At 42.7% G+C, this 6,000-nt stretch overlaps 1 protein-coding gene across 2 annotated transcripts in view; it reads right to left on the reverse strand.

Annotated features, from left to right (window-relative positions):
• BTBD3 (BTB domain containing 3) overlaps positions 1-2,389 on the reverse strand; it is a 37,257-nt gene extending 34,868 nt beyond the window's left edge. Inside the window, exon 1 of one of the 2 annotated variants that reach the window (XM_028523775.2) lies at positions 2,193-2,389. The gene's annotated coding sequence lies outside the window, so the exon portion shown is untranslated. Of the gene's footprint in view, positions 1-1,903; positions 2,127-2,192 lie in introns of those variants that run through there. The other variant, XM_028523776.2, reaches the window with a different exon arrangement.
• Positions 2,390-6,000: the final 3,611 nt, after the last annotated feature.

The following is a 6,000-nucleotide window of genomic DNA, read 5'->3' on the forward strand; positions in this document are numbered from 1 at the left end:
TGAGACAAGTGACATACTTCTACACTATTCTGTTCAGAACAGTTTTAACAATTCCTAGCAAGGCAAACTGGAATTCAATGACTACCAAATATCTGCTTTGAGCATAAAAGAATTAAAATTTTTAGAAAGTATCTTTGTTTGGATGTGTATGCTTGGGAAAGAGTGGACCTTTTTGTAGACAAAACTGTGCCTTTCCTTTGTTACTTTAAAGTGTAAAATTACAAGTGCTTTAACATTTTGTAAAGAATCATGGCAAAGTACTTTCTAGGAACAAATAACTTAAAAACTGATACTGATATTTCTTTTTGGTCAGAAATTATCAAATGTTTTTTACATGGCTGTAGGATTATACCTTTTTTAAGGTTTTAGGACTTTAGAGAAATGATGAAACAATTGTTAGGTTTGTGTACCACAGAGAAAAACTTTTTTTTCCAATTGTTTCCACTTCATTTTGGAACTTTGTTAAACAAGTTTTCAGAGCAAAGACTGGGGGGGAAACGAATATTCAGGAAAGAACAATATAACCACCAGCAGTATCACCTCATACAAGAGCATTTTAAATAACTTTGTAATTACTTAGCAAGAAAAACTGGAACTATATGAGCTCACCCTTACCGGTGCTCAGCCCAAGAACTGAAAACGGTAATTCAAAAATCTTCAGAAAAGGTAGTCCTATTCAGAAACCCTATGATACGGACCCGCCCACTTTCCCTGGAGAACTGGTTGCTAGGGGAACCCGCAATAACCCTTTAGAGTCAGCGCTTTTTGGGCGAGGAGAGTCCTCTCAGACGCTGGGATGGTTAAAAGAGGAGAGTGGGAGGAGAGAGAAGGGAAGAGGGGGGAGAGAGAGAGAGAGAAGGTTAAAAGACGACGAAATCCTTTGGCTGTGTAAAGGGCTAGAGAAAGTGGGTTTAGCAATCCCAACAGAAATTCAAAACACCAGTTAGAACAATGTTCTGGACGCTGTAGTCATGTTGTAGTTAAGCTAAAGTTTAAAACAAACGCTTCCCTCCGTCCCCAGTTGGAAACAAACCCCCCTTTGTGAGTTCTGTCTATGGAAAATGAAGCTGTAGAGCGCATCTCACCGACTACAAACTAAACGGTACTTTTGTAAAACTAAAATTTTGACTTTCTTACAATAAACCTGTGGTTTCCAAACTCTGCAATATTCAGGAGTCACCTACGGGTCTTTAAAATAAAATATATACTGAGTTTTAATTGAACTGGGGTGTGACTTGAGCATAGTTTTAAAACTCCCCAGCGATTCTCTTGTGCAGGCAATACCGGGAACTCATGTATTTCAGGATTTGGCGAAATGGCTGAGAGTATTTTTAAAAAGAAAAGAAAGCACAATTATCTCCCTTTGTCTTTTTAAGGCTAATAATAGAATTAGCTGGCTTTTGCCAAGCACACACAGGACAATAGGTTGCTTCATAAATAGGAATCCCCAGGACGCCCTAACAATACTTTCTTTGAGATAAAAAGACCGGGCAGTTTAAGTCTTTTCTTCCCAAGAAGACGAACATCCTTCTAACTAAAACACCAAACTCGTATCTCTCTTTTAACAGCGAATGCGCGTTTTTTAATGCCGCCAAGAACCTGGTAGAACAGCTCCAGGACTAGGACACTGAGCCCCCAGTATCCCACCATCATTTGCGCGGGTCCTGTGACGACCAGGGCTGGGTGTCGGTCCCTGGAGCTCCCTCAATAAAGTTACTTGAGGGAAGTTTGCTCACATTTCCTCTCCCGGAGAGGGGCCCTGCCCCCGCCACCTGCTCGGCGCCAAGGTTCCCGGCCGCGCCTCCTCGCTGGACCTCCGCCATCTCCGGGGGTCGCGCACTCCGCGGGCGCCCGTCAGGCCAGCTAGAGCCCCTAGGGTTCGCGCCTTTCCTCCCCTAGGTACCTGGGCTGCAGCTGGCCCAATCCCTGGGGCTGGGGCCCGCGCGAGTCCGGCACCGTCCCGCCCGAAACCTCAAGGGAAGCACGCCTGCGCGGCCAAAACCTCTAAAGCCCGGGCAACGTTTCCAGGCATCCCTGCATCCCGGGTCCCAACAACGGCCGCGGCAGCCAGTCCCGATCCAACCGCGCTCTGCCCCTCCGACCCGCAGCCGGGAGCGCGCCCCTGGCCGGGCAGTCTGGAGCTGCGCACGCGCGGAGGCACCCGCCCGCTCGCTTTCTGCCGCCTGACTCACCGCCTGCTGTCTTGTTCCCCTCGGGTACCGCCGCCGCATGCGCTGCGCCCCGCTGGCCGCTCCGACCGGTGCCCACTCCTGAGGCCCGGGTCCGGGCACTCGGGAATCCAGCGCCCGGCAAGCTTGGCGGGCACTCGCACGTAGAGCACGCTCCGCGGGGTCTCGCGCGCGCGCTCCCAAGTGCTAGCAGGGGGCGGGGCCAAGCGCGCGGTGTTCCCGAAGGCGGCTTTGGACAAGGATGCAGGGCATGCGCACTGCCTGAGCCTTCTGGGGTCTTGTAGAATGGGCGGTGACTCTGGGTCAGTTTAACGCGGTGAAATGAAAGAGCGCCAAGGGTCCTGCCTCCCTGAAAGACTAGCTTGCACTTGCCCCACTAACTAAAGTTTTCTAATTTGGTTCATTCATTAATAAATGTGTTAAACATTTATTGGACATGTACTTTGGCAGACCTGTGTGCAGGATACAGGGCACACTCTGATATTGACGAACAGATTATATTTGGGTTGGGGATTCCACTTCCCGAAGTGATTCCAGCCTTAGCACAGGTAAGGAGAGTGTATTGAGATCACCGCGTACCTGAAACTGCAAACCTAACTACACTTCTAAGCAATTGAGGAAGGGGTGAAGAGAAAAATATTCTTGAGAAGTCTGGAAAAATAAGGGCTAGGGTCAGAAGATTAGTTCACCTGGCAAGGAAGGTGAATACAAAGGTGTAAGTTGCAGAAATAAAATAATATATGAGCTCGTGAACCTAGTTGGGAACAAGTTTAACCTGAGCGTATCGTTCGTAGGAAATGGCACAAATGGCGACTGGAAAGATAGTTGAAGCTCATCTGTAAGTAATTTTTAATCTCAAAAGGTTTGCTTTTCTTCACTGGCTAATTGGAGAAATACTGAATTTGGGTGGGGAGGGGTTGGTGGTGGTCTGATTAAATACAGTATTTAGGGATATAAAGGCTAGAGACATGAAATACTGTAGTGCTGGGGTATCAAACTCATTTTCACCAGGGGCCACATCAGCCTTGCCTTTGCATTCGAAGGCCAAATGTAATTTCAACTCCTTAACAGCTAAAGAGTAGTTACATTATACAGTCCTAGAATTACATTCGGCCCTTTGAAGGCAACCACGAGGCTGATGTGGCCCCTGGTGAAAATGAGTTTGGCACCCCTACTATAGTGTATACTCTAGGTTTCTAAATATAAGTGTTGGCACCAGGAATGGAAAACATGGAAAAGCTTTCAGTGATTGTGAAGGACAGTAGGATTCTGTAGCTTTAAGAGAGACACCTATTTTTTGGTCATCATCCTTGGTAAATATTTATTAATGGATAAATTAGACCACTAAAGTATACAGCTACCATCACTAAATCGTTCTTTTAACATGAATTTGGCCCTGGAATAACTTATTTCTAATCAATCAAAATACTTAATTTGAGAAGCAGTATATATAGTGAAAAAGACACATGGGCTTTGGAAGGCAGAAACCCCTTTTATAAAGTCCTGATGCTCCAAAATAAATGTTTGATATTGTGCAAATTAGTATCTCTGAGCCTTACTGTACTCATTTATAGCATGGGATCATATATACCTTGTTGATAGTTAATTTTATGTGTCAATTTGGCCAACCACACTACTCAGTTATTTGGTGAAACATATTCTCTAGGTTTTATTGTGAAGGTAGTTTTTAAAGGTGACATTAACATTTAAATCAATGCACTTTGGGTGGCTAACGGAGAAACACTGACCTACCATTGATAGGGAACTCAAGAGTTGGAAAATTTTAGTTCAGGTAATAACTAATAAGCTTGGTAATCAATGCGTGTTCCAGGAACTGAGGGTACAACTCACCTTGACTCCAGGAGACCATATAAACAGTTCCACCTTAGTGGCTTAGGAGAACACAAGCAATCAAGATGGTATCTGAGCCATTGTACTCCAGAGTAAGACACCCACCTCCCAGGACACAGATAAAAGAATGCTGCAGCTTTTATCTGATTAACTTTTTCCTTGAATTCCAAACCTCTTACCTACACTTTTCTTCTTGTAAAAAGGGTCAGTTTAAAATGGAATTTAAGACAGTCTATTAGGGTACATAACTCAGATCGCAGACCATCTGAATAAAGCACCATAAAGATTCAATCCCCCTCTCTGCATACTGGTTATAGTAGGGACAGGCAGCACCAGTGCTGGCTTTTCCAGTTTCACTAGGAACAAAAAGAACTCGGACAACAGGCTGCTTCTGGACTTGAACAGCAACTCTTCCCTGGTTCTCTAGCCTGCCAGCCCACCCTTCAAATTTTGAACTTACTAGCCTCCATAATCACATGAGTCAAATACTTAAGTATCTTTTCTCTATATAAAGATGGATGGATAGATGTTGCTCTGGAGAATGCTAATATACATTGCAAGGTTATAAAGATTACATAATTATCAACTGAATCTGAGAAGTGGGGATTATAATCTTTAATTTATAAGGTTATGAAAAATTAAAGTGGATAAAGCACTCAACACATAATAGGGTCTGAATAAATGGCAGCCACTTTATTATGTGTGAACCAGTGCCAAAGGCAAAAACAAAGAGGAGATAGTAGCACTATGAAAGCATTTTTTCAGTTTGCTCGGTCATAACATTAAATTAAAAAAACAGATTTAAGAGAGCAAAGTGTTGATCTCCCTTGCTCTGGATATGATCAAAAGGTAAGAACATGAATATTTTAATTATTTGAAAATATATGCCAAATGAGCCATTAAATAAATACAGATTTCTAGCTGTACTCTTAAACACCAAACGTGCAAAGCAGAGGTAGGTATTCATATCTGAGCATTTTATTACAATGTAAGTACAATTCAATTCACTCTACTTGCTACTAGGAAGGAGAAACCTAGGAAAAGTCTACTTTTGAAATGACTCCCCCTCTCAGAATAGGTGCATGATATAGCACTCAAAGTGTTTATTGAATTCATCTTGGGGCATGCCTATAGCTATTGGGAACATATAAAAATGGGTAAAATATTCCACTTAATCTATAAATATTGCCATTTATTATGTCCTAAGCAATATCCCTGTCCTCAGGGAACTTATCATATAGCTTAGAAAAATGAATGACCATAACTACAATTTAAGGCAGGATATGACAAGGGCCTAAGGAGGAAGATAAATGATTGGACCAATTGCATCTTGTTTAGGAAGGTGGTGATGGGGGTTCACTCTTTCCAATCCTGCCTCCATTGTTGCCCCAGCTTTGCGGTTTGGTAAAGTGCAAATGGTGGAACAGAACAGCATCTTTTAAATATGTTTTGAGCAAAGTTGATAAATATCAGTTAAAATAGCGCTTTCATTTCACTAACTCACTTGCTTTAGAGTAGGTAGGATACACTAAGAAAGGGGCAAGAGAGGCATTTACAACCCACCGAGATGTATAAACTCCTTTACTCTTTGTTTTCTCTTTATTGTCTTGACTGTTTTGTTGTTGTTGTTTTGCGACTTTATAGTTTAAAAAAAAAACTGAGATAAAGTCCCCTGACATAATGGATATTTATGAGGAAAATACAGAAAAACTAACATGGACATAACAAAAGGCAGGGGTTTGGGTTTAGAAAAGGAACAGGAACGATTTAGTTGGAAACCATGAACCAGGTGGACAAAAATGACCATCATGTTCCTCCTGTAACCAGTGTTATCATAGTGTGACCTTTTTCATTTTGGCTGAGAATGAAATATTCCATCAAGGGTGAGAGTAAACCAACTCCGGATTGACAAGTGATTTGGGGAAAATACACAGCATTTTAGTAATCTTTAAATAATCAG

The sequence above is a fragment of the Phyllostomus discolor genome, chromosome 9, assembly GCF_004126475.2.
Source record: "Phyllostomus discolor isolate MPI-MPIP mPhyDis1 chromosome 9, mPhyDis1.pri.v3, whole genome shotgun sequence".
NCBI lineage: Eukaryota > Metazoa > Chordata > Mammalia > Chiroptera > Phyllostomidae > Phyllostomus > Phyllostomus discolor.